Raw genomic sequence first — 12,782 nt, 5'->3', positions numbered from 1 at the left:
ACCTCATCCCGCTTGTGGTTGAGGTTTCCTAAAAAATGCAAAGGCTGCTTGGCTATTTCGCCTGCCCGCCAACTGTAAGGTTGGACGGGCAGTATAAGTTTGTTTTTAATTAGCTCGTTAATGACCTTAATATGCCGTTCAATTACTGCTGACTCTGGCGAGCGCCCGCCAAACGAAACATCGCACTAGTGCGCAATGACGTCAGGATGCACCGGTGTCATCGCAAGTCATTTTACACTCAGGCATGTGTGAAGGGAAAGTCTTTCCATATATACAGGGCGGAGTAGGTAAAGATTTAAAAATTTTTAAGGGTAGAACCTTCCGGTCAGTGTGCTTGGGAGTCGGATCCAACACGCCGAAGTGTAAAATGACGCATGATGACAACGGATGTGCATCCCGACATCATCGCATGTCATCGCTATATGTCGTTCAGCAGGCACGCACCAGAGTTGGCTGTGTGCCTACCAAAATGTTAAGGGCCTATTAAGGCCAATAAGGGATTAATTAAAGTACGTAAGAACGCTGCCTGTCCAGCCTTAAGGTTGGCGGCAGGTGAGAAGCCCAAGCGGCCTTCGCGTTTTTTAGGAAATCTCATCCACGGGCGGGATGAGGTTTCCTGAAGCTTCTATAAAATTAATTAATTAATTATCTCAGCTTTACAAACATGTCCCAACTCATGTGACATTATCACATGAGGGAACATATCCAAATAAACTTTTGCATAATTTATTGAACTTTTTAATTGTCTATTCAATCTCCCTGAGGCAGCTCCGTGCCTCAGGGAGATTGCTGCGCGAAAGAGTGCAGGCTCTGACTCTCCCTCCTCCCCCCACCCGCACAGGTAGCGCTGAGCGCTACCAGCCGTGCGTTACGCTGAGCGGGCCTTAATTGGCTTGCCCGCATAAAATGGCAGCGCGCAGCCAATCGCAGGCAGTGATTGGTTCCGGCCCTCCCCCGCCCCTCACCATAGGAAAAATCCAGGCCTAAGACACACTGGGCTAGTCAATCCCTAATGTTGTGGGATAGAAACAGTTGTTGTGCAGAGGGAGTATTGCAGAACAGGTGATAATAAGTGGGGTTCATGGAGATGCTAAACCTTTTACATTAAACAGGTGGGGTGATTGTTGGAGTAGTGGAAAAATTGCCCATTGCAGGGGTTCAATTTACTTTGGGTAACAACATAGCAGAGTCCCAGAAGTGTTGCGATGCCTATGGTAGTTGAGCAGCCTGTAGAAGTGTTTTCAACAGAAGTGCTACAGCAGGAACATCCTGCAATGTTTCCAGATTGTGTGATAACAAGATCACAGACTCATAGGTTGAAGCAAGAAGAGCAGAAAGTTCAAGGATAGAGAGAAGGTGTGGAATTCCAATTACCTGACTTGATAAGGTTGCTGAAGAAGAAAGACTGGAAGGCAATGCAGCTGAAGTGTTTAATTCAAAGCAGCTAGTGGAGTTACAGAAAAGGGATTCACAAATAAAACAGTTACATCACACAGCTTACTCAGAAATAGGGGCAAAATGTATTCCAGAATATTATTACCAGAAGGGTTATATTTTAATGAGAAAATTATGGCCGTATCATGGAGAGAATTTTCTGCATGTCGGGCTGGCCAGTGGAGAGCAGGCGCGGGGCTGATCACTAAGGCCCCCCCCCAGCGTGAATCGTGGCTCCCAAGGGCAGCAGGAGGGGGCGGCGGGACTCCAATGTCCGCTGGGTCCAATGTTTAAAAACCACGCAGGCAGCCTTCCAAAGGCTGGCAACAATGGCGACCAGAAGGGTTTCCAAGACCTCTCTCAGAGAGCAGGCCAGGCAGGAGGGCAGGTCGGTGGGGCACTCTGCCCCTTGATTCTCGGATGAGTGCCTTGCTGCCCTCCACGAGGAGGCGGCAGCATGGTGTGAAATCATCATGCCGAGGGATGGAAGAGGAGGATCCCCCACATGACGAAACATGCCTGGGAGGGGGGTGGCAGAAAGCGTCAGCGCACACGATGTGATGCGACGCACCTGGGTTCAGTGCCACAAGTGCTTCAACGACCTGTTGCAATCGGGAAGGGTGAGTACCGTGTTGGCATGGGTCACTTAGCGCAGCAGTTAGGTTGGCTCCCCTGCGCACACCCCCCAAACTCTGAAAGTAGTTACTGCATTGAATCATTCACGGCATGTGGTCTTCGCTGGGTGGGCCAGCATTTATTGCCCATGCCTAGCTGACCATGTGAGGGTGGCGCTGAGCTGGCTTCTGTATCCACTGCATATGGTACACTAACACCCACAGTACTGTTTTGGGGGCAACCTCAAGGATCTGTACCTAGGTGCAATGCTGGAACGATGAAACATTTCAAAGTCAGGGTGCTGACTGACTGGGAGGGGAACTTCCAGGTGATGGGGCACTCATCCATCTGCTGCCCTTGCCATTCTAGGTGGTAATATTTCCTTGCTTTGGAAGGTGATACAGTGTGGGTGGCAAATGTGATGGAGCATCTGGGCAAAGGGGTCAGCCCTGGCTGCTTGGAGTGAGTGTATGGCGGCTCCAGGCTCACGATTCACATGAGCCCTGCAATGTCTCACTCAGGTGGGGGTGGCAAGGCTGCAATGGCAATCCAGGTACAGGGTGGACTCATCAATGCTCCTCTCTCCTTTTCAGGAGAAGACCGCACACAATAACTCTGAGCGGATGCGGACTGGTGGAGGGCAGGCACAGTTGGTGATTCTCACCAGATACGAGCAGGAGGCTCTCAAGCTGGAGAGGTACCATGCGCCCAGGTCACTGGTCAACCGGTAATGGTGAGGTTGGGTGCCAGTGGGAGGTAAGAGTGCCGTGCACTGAGGTCATAATGTCTGTCATTGCAACCATTCCACTGTTGACTGTTTAGTGAACTCAGCATCCAACATGGGTTTTGCATTGATTATAGAAGGAGGAGCGCATCTTGATGCAGGTGCCAAGCATGCACATAATCAGCGTAACAACTTCAAATAATCAAATTCCTTGTTCTTCCTTTCAGCCTCACAGGAGCACGCCAGGAACGAGGAGGCAGAGAGCCCACCACTAACACCTGAGGGCCCTGACAAGTTACAAGCACCAGTGTCACAACATCTTAGCCAAGCAGGCACTGGCGCAGATACTAGCACCTCGGTGGGGATAGGATCATCGGCTAACGTCCCGGGGCACAATGGTGAGGGCACTTCATACTCGCTTGAAGTCAGGCGGAGACAGAGAGTGCCCATGGCATTCAGAGGACTGCAGGGAACCAGAAAAATGTTCAGTCGGTGATTGATGTTGTGCATCTGAAGTCGTCCCTGAGGCAGCAGATGCTGGAAGTCCAGCAGGGAGGATTTGGCGGAGATACATGAGGCAATGCGTGCCATGGTCTCTGTAATGGAGGAGTCCATGCGGAGCATCAGCAATGCATTGAGCCTCACGGCCGAGCACCATGCTTCCTCCATGGAGACGCTCCTCCAGGAGAATAATCAGGGCTTCCTGGGGATGTGCTCAGACCTGCAAGCCGTCATAGCGGCATTGACCTTAGCTGGTCAGTGTGAGTGTGGGAGATGGAATGTGCACCCAGTATCCCAGCTAGGTGCCCATTCATCAATGGTGAGCAGGAAGCTCTGAAGTGACTTCACGTTGGCGCACGAGCTGCCTGTCGTCTCTGCAGACTCCTCTCAGGGTGCTTCGGATGCGGGCAGCAGTTCCTCCGCCCTTCTGCCAGTGACCGTGGCAGCCAATAAGGCCGCAGCGACTGGGGAGATGCCAGCCGTGGCACTGACTGCTCCCTCCCAGGTGGGGCCATCACAGGTTCCATGGGCCAGAGGTCATCAAAGTCAACAGGACAGCAGAGTGAACAGACTGTCTCGAATGCCAGAGCCAGCAAGGGGGGAGCATCTGGACGTAGCACCCGAAAATGTAAGTGAAAGGCACATTAGGGACACCATGGACCTCTCACTGGTGGTTTTCTGTTGCCCCGGTATTAGTTGATTATTAGTCAGTGTGCAGCTTGACACCTGTGAATTAGCTTTCTTTTCTGTTTTGTTTTATGAAAACATTAAATGCTTTAGTTCTGAACAAGGCGCAGGGTGTTTCCTTACTTCTGCAGGTCTATGGGAAGCCATGATGTTATGAGTGACTTGTTTGTCATTGAGCTTTATTGACAAGGCACATTGTTAATGTTCTTAATCAGGCAGATGTTGCTTTCAGCTATTGAGTGTGGAGCCTGCAGCCCTGGCATGTGTTGGAGGTCCATCTGTGGTGGACTAACTGAAGGTTCATTGGATTAAAGCCTCCCGGGTGTTCCTGGCTCCCTCGGGGTTGCCTGGGTCAGCATCTATCCCCTCAGCTTTCTCCTGAGTTTGCTCGTCCTTGGACTCACTACTGGACTCATCGTGTGCAGCCAGAGCATCTGCGTCTACATCTTCATCGTCCACTGCATCCCACCTTTCCAGCACCAGATTGTGGAGAGCGCAGCATGCAACCACTATCAGTGACACACATCTGTGAGGTATTGCAGTGCGCCCCCTGAGAAGTCCAAGCATTGAAAGCGCATCTTGGGAAGACCAATGATTCTCTCTACCACTGCCCTTGTAGAGGCATGGCTCATATTGTACCGCTGTTCAGCCTCTATTCTTGGATGGCGGAGGTGTGTCATGAGCCCTTTTGAGGGGATAGTCCTTGTCACCCAGCAGCCATCCATCCAGCCGGGCTGGAGCACTGAAGAGCCTCAGCACCTGGGGATGTCTGAGGATGTAGGTGTCATGGGGGCTGCCTGGGTACCGTGCTCAGACTTGCAGAATCTGCATCCTATGGTCACACACTATCTGCACGTTCATGGGGTGGAAGCCCTTACTGTTGACAAAGGCACTGGGCTCACCTGCTGGTGCCTTGATGGCCACATGTGTGCAGTCTATAGCACCCTGGACGCGGGGGAAACCAGCAATTGCTGTGAAGCCTCTGGATTGCTCTGTCTGGCTGGCCTCGATCCAGTGTTAGTGAAAGAAAGTCAAAGCACACCTGAACAGATCGTCTGTCACCTGCTTGGCACAATTGTGGACAGCTGACTGGTGGATTCCACAAAGATCACCCACCGACCCCTGGAAAGAGCCTGAAGTACAGAATTTGAGGGCAATGACCTTCAATGCCACTGCCGTGGGGTGCTCACCCACACTGTTGACGTTGATCTCAGGGCCTACCATCTGACAAATGGAGGTCACTGTCTCCCTTGAGACGGAGCCTCCTTCGGCATTGCACCTCAGACTTATTGAGGAAGCTGCTTCGCCGCCTGTAAACCCGGGCAGCAGGATAATGATTTCTTTTGCGGCCCCTTCCGCCTTGCACTTCCTGTTGGCCCCATGCCCCTTGTGTTTGAGCCTGTCCTCCCAAAGGTGGCTCCCCTGGAGGCTGAATATGGAATTCTGGCCTCCTCCTCCTTCTGGCCTTCTCTTCCTCCTCAGAGGAGGTGCCTCCAGAGGAGAGCACAACTCCCATTCCCAGGGTAAGGGAAGGTTGCCTGAAACTTGCAAGGCCCCTAGAATGATATTTACTCCAGAGTCTTGACCTGAAGCCTGTTATTCCTGTACAAGCATCTCTGGGGAAATTTGAAGTTCTCCTGTTCACACAAGCAAGTAGCAGTAAGTTTAAAAAGTTCATGTCTAACAAATAGCGCTCGTGAGCCCATCCACCCCTCTTATCCCGCCCGTGGATGAGATTTTTAAAAATCTGGCCTACCTGCCCGTCTGTTGCACCTGTGCAACACTGTGCGGATCACATGGGCTCCAAAAAATCTAAAGTCTTAATGCCTCAAGGGCCTTAAGTGGCCAATTAATTAATGACGGGCGCACATCGGCGCTCATAGCTCATAGTAATGAACATTTTGGAAATAAAACAGTTTAAGTCAACAGCTTATCATCCTGAGTCACAGGGGCTTTGGAAAGATGGCATCAAACTTTAAAAAGTGTGATGAGGGTGTAAAGTCAGGATTACCCACAGGATTGGGCTGGGGGAATTCCATTCTTGTTATCTGCAATTAGGGACACTTCTAATGCATCAATTGGTTTTAGTCCTTTTGAACTAGTTTATGGTCATGAGGTGAGAGGACCACTGAAATTGATTCTTGAGAAATTGGTGGATCAAAATTCAAAATCTACTCTCCTGGAATATGTATCAAACTTCAGAGAGAGATTGGACACAGCATGTGAGTTGGCTAGGGAACATTAAAGACATCACAGCAAGTGATGAAAGTGAAGGCAGACCGGAAAGCTACAGTTCCTGGTTTTATTGTTGGGGAGAAGGTGCTATCTCTGTTGCCAGTACTGGGTGATTCTTTAAAGGCAAGGTTTAGTGGGCCTTACAGGACTGAAAAGAAACGGAGTGAAGTAAATTATTTAATAAATACTCCAGATAGAATAAGCAGAGGGTGTGTCATGTAAATATGCTTAAAAAGTACATTGAAAGGGAAGAAGACCAAAAGGAGGTATTAGTGGTGGTAGATAATGAGAAAGAGGTAGAAATGCAGGATTCTGAAATTGATTTTCCTCTAATTAATTTGGATAATGAGAGGGTACTTGAAAATTTAAAATGTAAATTCAATGTAATATTGTAATATTTAAATGTAACCTTCCAGACAAGTGTCAAAGTGATTTGGAGCAGCTATTGCAGTCACACAAAGACATTTGTGAGAAAAAGCTGGGAAGGATGAATTTAGCTATACATGATATATGTGTAGAAATTTCATCTTCAATAAGGCAACAACCTTATAGATTAAATCCGGCAAAGTTATCACAAGAAGAGAAAGAATTCATGCTTCAAAATGCTATCAAGTCTAGTTGCAGTAACTGGAGTTCGCCTACTGTGCTAGTATACAAGCCTATGCGTGGGCCATTGAAAAGTGAATGCAGTGACAAAAGTGGATTCATGTCCTTTACCATGATTGGAAGATTGTATTGAGAAAGTGGGATAATCAAAATTTATCACACAGATTGACTTGCTGAAAGGATATTGGAAGCAACTTTATCGGAGTGAGCACAGGAGATATCAGCTTTTGTGATGTCAGCTGGACTATATCAGTTTAATGTTATGCCATTTGTTATGAAAAATGCACCTCCAATATTTCAAAGACTGACAAAGTAATTGCAGGTCTGAGCAATTGTGCTGTGTATATTGACAACTTGATGGTTTTCAGTCAGGCATGGGAGGAGCATTTACAACATCTGGAAGAACTGTTTACTCAAATACATGAAGGTAATTTGGTGATGAACTTGACTAAAAGTAAATTTGCAAAAGCACAAGTTACATATCTAGGCCATACCATTGGACATGATAAGGTGGCTTAGAGAGATGTAAAAGTCAAGGCTATCATGGATTTCCCCGTGCCTACAACAAAACGAGAAGTTTTGATATTTCTGGGCATGAGTGGGTTTTATCGGAATTTTGTACCAAATTTTAGCAGTATGGTTGCTCCATTGACTGAATTATTAAAAAAGAACAAGATGTTTCAATGGACGCAGGAGTGTCAGAAGGCATTTTACAGTTTAAAAACTGCGTTAACTACAACACCAGTTTTGGCAGTAACCAATTATGCCAAGCAATTTAAGTTGGTCGTCGATGAAAGCAATATAGGCATTGGAGACTTATCGTTACAAGATGATGACACTGGAATTGAAAAGTCGAGAGGGTATTTTTCACAGAGGTTGAATGGATAAACAGAGAAGATATTCAACGATCGAAAAGGAGACTTTGGAGTTGGTGTTAGCATTGCAGCATTTTGAAACTTATGTTCCCAACAATTCATCAGAAACAATTGTTTATTCAGACCACAATCCTTTAAAGTTTCTGGACAAATTTTGAGACAGGATGCAAGGCAATTCAGGTGGAGTTTAATGCGGTAACCATTTAATCTACAGATTATACATTTGGCAGGATGCAAAAATCTGATCGCAAACGCATTGTCAAAAGTTTGAAGATTAAAGGGAAAATTGGACATTTGAAACTTCGAGTGATTTCTGTTGATAACAAGAATTTGTACATATATTACGTTAATGCATGCGTCTAGCAATGTAGTTGTGTAATAAGTATAGGAGGTAATGTAAGATGGGTTCAGAAAATGAAGACTTTTTTAAAAATTGTTCAGTTTATTTTTAATTAGGAGAGTGGTGTCAGGAAGATATAATAATTTTCATAATGTTATTGGAATATATTGTAAACTATTAGTGGGGTCTGTATGTGTGTGTGTGTGTGTGTGTGTGTGTGTGTGTGTGTGTGTGTGTGTGTGTGTGTGTGTGTGTGTGTGTGTGTGTGTGTGTGTGTGTGTGTGGACTTAATTGAATTAAAGGCAGCTGGTCCAAAGGCTCTGATGCAACAGAAGTTAAGCTAGGTTTGAAATGTTAAGTAGATAAACAAGGGGGAAGTTTTAGAATGTAAGGTGTAAAGGGAACAATCACATTTCTAAATAAACCAGACTGGTTTGACTTCAAAAGAGGGAGTGAAATATTACATCTCGCCAGGAGAAGTTAAGGAACAATGGGCAGGACTTTAAGTTCCCGCGGGCAGGTGTGAACCCGACCTGATCGGGCATAAAATAGCACGCGATGGCATCGGGTGAGTGTCCTGACATCATCGCGCTCTCACACAATATTTCGGTCAGCTGGCATGTGCGAGAATTGGCAGCGTGCCCACCAACAATTAAAAGGCCTATTAAGGCCATTAAGTTATCAACTGTGCTGAATTTTACACTTCCCGTTCAATCTAACAATTGACGGGCAGGCGAAAAGGTCAAGTTCCAGGCCTTCCAACATTTTCTGTTTTATTTTGTATTATACTAGAATTATTTTCTCGCTTTGCTAGGCATTCTGACCTGTCACTCATCTTTGTGGAATTATACTCTTTTACTTTCACTTTGATACTATCTTTAACTTCCTTAGTTAGCCATAGGTGGTGCATCCTTCCCTTAGAGTCTTTCTTTCTTTCTCACTGGAATGTATCTTTGCTGAGTATTCTGAAATATTTCCTTAAATGTCTGCCACTACATCTCGACTGACCTATCCCTTAATCTAATTTCCAAGTTCACTTTAGCCAGCTCTGTCTTCATCCCCTCATAAATGCCCTTATTTAATTTAAAACACTAGCCTTAGATCCGATCTTCTCTCCTTCAAACTGAATCTGAAATTCATTCATATTAGGATCATTGCTACCTAGGGGCACCTTCACTTTGAGATCATTAATTAATCCTGTCTCATTGCACATTTCCAGAGCTGGTATAGCCAGCTCTTTGGTTGGCTCTAGAAAGTGCTGTTCTAAGAAACTGTCCCAAAAACGCTCCATGAGCTCATCATCCAAGCTACCTTTGCCTATCTGATTCGTTCAATCTATATTTAGATTAAAATCACTCATGATTATTAGCATACCTTTCTAACAAACCACCATTATTTCTTCCTGTATACCCCTTCTTACAGTGTGGTTACTGTTAGGGAGCCTATAAGCCATTCCCACAAGTGACATCTTACCTTTACTATTTCTCATCTCTACCCAATCTTGATCTCCAGAATTAAGGCAATCTCTCTCTGTTGTACCAATGTTATCCTTAATTAAAGGAGCAACCCCTCCACCTTTTCCTAGCTTCTTGTTCTTCCTAAATGTCATGTATCCTTGAATATTCAGGTCCCAGTCTTTGTCATCCTGCAGCCATGTCTCTGCATAGCACCATCACCTCTGAATCACAAAGCTGGGGTGAGGGGGGTCTTCCGGTCGGCGAGCAGGGGCGGGGCCCACTCCGTGACGCATAAAATGACGTCGGGTGGAACTCCCGATGTCACCCCGCGTCATTTCCATTTTCAGGTAGACGGGGGCTCAGCCAAGTCAGCTGCGCAACTGCCAACCTGTCAACGGCCTATTGAGGCCATTTAAAAAATAATTAACCTCATTAATGGACCTGCCCATCCAACCTTAGGGTTGGCGGGTAGGCCGGGAGCCCTGGTGGGCTTAAGAAAAAGCATGAAACCTCATCCACAGATGGGATGAGGTTTTATGTGGGTTTTAAAATATTTAATAAAGGTTTCAGTAAAAGTGATGCACATATCCCAACTCATGTGACAGTATCACATGAGGGGACATGTCATGGAAATTTTGCTATCATTTGCTTAACATTTTTAAATTTGGAGCCGATCTCCCTAAGGTAGCACTTAGCCTCAGGGAGATCAGTGCGCTCTTTTGCGTGCATGCACGAAAGAGCGCACTCTCAGCTGAGGGAATCCCCCCCTGCCCGCACAGGGAGCGCATAGCGTTTCCTGGCAGATGTCACACTGGGTGTGCCTTAATTGGCCCGCCCACGTAAAATGGCGGTGCGCCCCTAATCGGGGACGCCGATTGGAGGCGCGTCTGCCCATGCCCGCTCCTGCACTTCCCACCCGACAAGGGGAAAATTTTCCCCAAAGTTGTGGCTTCAAATCTAATTCCATGGCTTGAGCACAAAAATCAAGGCTGACACTCCAGTGCAGGAATAAGGGAGAGCTGTATATTAGAGGTGCCAGCTTTGAGAAGAGATATTTAATTGAGGACCCAGCTGCCTGCTTGGGGGTGGATGTAAAAGATCCCTTGGCACTCTTTCAAAGGAGAGCAGGAGTGTAATCTTCGGTGTTCTGACCAATATGCATCCCTCAGTCAACATCTCAAAAACAGATTATCTGGTCACTATCATACTGCAGTTTGTGGCAGTTTGTGTTGTGCAACATTTCCTACATTACAGGGACCACACTTCAAATGTATTTCTTTGGCCCTAAAGCACTGTGGGATATCTAACTGTCATAAAAAATGCTGTATAAATGCAAGGCTTTTTTTTAAAGTACATTGATCAGAGTGCATGAATCCACAATTTACTGACCAGCAGGACCAGTATGATCATTTGATCATATCCAGGCTGATATTGAGCCTAAGTTTGCCCCCATCCTCCCCCATCTGAGACCAACTAATCAAATACAGAACAACAACAATAACTTGCATTTAAATAGCACCTTTAATGTAGCAAAATATCCCATGGTGTTTGTGGATCAATTAACAGAAATTTCCAACTTGTAAGCCAAATGTATTAATTAAGTAGGAAATCTTTTTAAATGCTGAAAATACACCAACGGAAGTGTTTGTTCTTACTGAGGCCTTTGCCACATTTCTTTACCTAAATTTGAGACATGAGAAAATCTAAATTAGTACTCAAGATTGACACTGGAAGCAAATGCATCTTTCAGTGTGAAACTGAGCCATAGAGAACAGAAGCATCAAAGGTTTGATCTCCAGCTTGCGTTGACTGAGATGATGTGAGCCACGATGGTGTTTTGGAGATTTAACTGGATACAATGGAAGTGAAACTGATTATTGCATAACATGAGCACTGGCAATCAGCATTCTGTTCTACACCCCAATGACGGGTTGCAAATAGGACTGGCAATCCTCCAAGCCTCTTTCTTTATGGCGTAGGTGAAACATTCCTTGTTCCAGTCCTACTCCGGCCCCCTCCCACAACTCTTTCTCTGGTACATCGGTGCTGCTTCATGCTCTCGTCTGGACCTGGAAAAATTTATTAATTTTGCTTCCAATTTCCACCCCTCCATCATTTTCACATGGTCCATCTCTGACACTTCCCTTCCCTTCTTGACCTCTCTGTTTCAATTTCTGGTGATAGACTGTCCACCAAAATCCATTACAATCCTACTGACTCCCACAGCTACCTCAACTACAGCTCCTCACACCCCGCTTCCTGTAAGGACTCCATCCCATTCTCTCAGTTCCTTTGCCTCCGTCACATCTGTTCTGATGATGCCACTTTCAAAAACAGTTCCTCTGATATGTCTTCCTTCTTCCTTAATCAAGGTTTTCCACCCACAGTAGTTGACCGGGCCCTCAACCGTGTCCGACACATCTCCCGCGCATCCGCCCTCACACCTTCTTCTCCCTCCCAGAAACATGATAGGGTCCCCCTTGTCCTCACTTATCACCCCACCAGCCTCCGCATTCAAAGGATCAACTTCCGCCATTTCCACCAACTCCAGCATGATGCCACCACCAAACACATCTTCCCTTCAACCCCCGGTGGCATTCCGTAGGGATCATTCCCTCCGGGACACCCTGGTCCACTCCTCCATCACCACCTACACCTCAACCCCCTCCCATGGCACCCTCCCATGCAACCACAGAAGGTGCAACACCTGCCCCTTTACTTCCCCTCTCCTCACCGTCCAAGGGCCCATACACTCCTTTCAAGTGAAGCAGCTTTTCACTTGCACTTCCCTCTATTTAGTCTACTGCATTCGTTGCTCCCAATGTGGTTTCCTCTACATTGGAGAGACCAAATGCAGACTGGGTGACCGCTTTGCAGAACACCTTTGGTCTGTCCGCAAGCATTACCCAGACCTCCCTATTACTTGCCATTTCAACACTCCACCCTGCTCTCATGCCCACATTTCCGTCCTTGGCTTGCTGCATTGATCCAGTGAAGCTCAACGCAAACTGAAGGAACAGGACCTCATCTTCCAACTAGGCACTTTACAGCCTTCCGGACTGAATATTGAGTTCAACAATTTTAGATCATGAACTCTCTCCTCCATCCCCACCCCCTTTCCGATTTCTCCACCCCCCCCCCCCATTTTTTCCAATAATTTATATAGATTTTTCTTTTCCCACCTTCTTCCATTATTTTTAAATGTATTTCCATTCATTGTTTTATCTCTACCTTTTAGCCTTTTTTGATTCCTTCACCCCCACCCCACCCCCACTAGGGCTATCTGTACCCTGCTTGTCCTGCTTTCT

At 46.5% G+C, this 12,782-nt stretch overlaps 1 protein-coding gene across 7 annotated transcripts in view; it reads right to left on the bottom strand.

The window, feature by feature from the left end:
- ptprub (protein tyrosine phosphatase receptor type Ub) overlaps positions 1–12,782 on the bottom strand; it is an 818,938-nt gene that overhangs the window by 492,184 nt on the left and 313,972 nt on the right. The gene's annotated exons all lie outside the window — the stretch shown is intronic.

Source organism: Carcharodon carcharias, chromosome 19, assembly GCF_017639515.1.
Source record: "Carcharodon carcharias isolate sCarCar2 chromosome 19, sCarCar2.pri, whole genome shotgun sequence".
NCBI classification, from domain to species: domain Eukaryota; kingdom Metazoa; phylum Chordata; class Chondrichthyes; order Lamniformes; family Lamnidae; genus Carcharodon; species Carcharodon carcharias.
The sequence above is the reverse complement of the archived record's forward strand: the minus strand, read 5'-3'. Positions and strand labels throughout refer to the sequence as shown.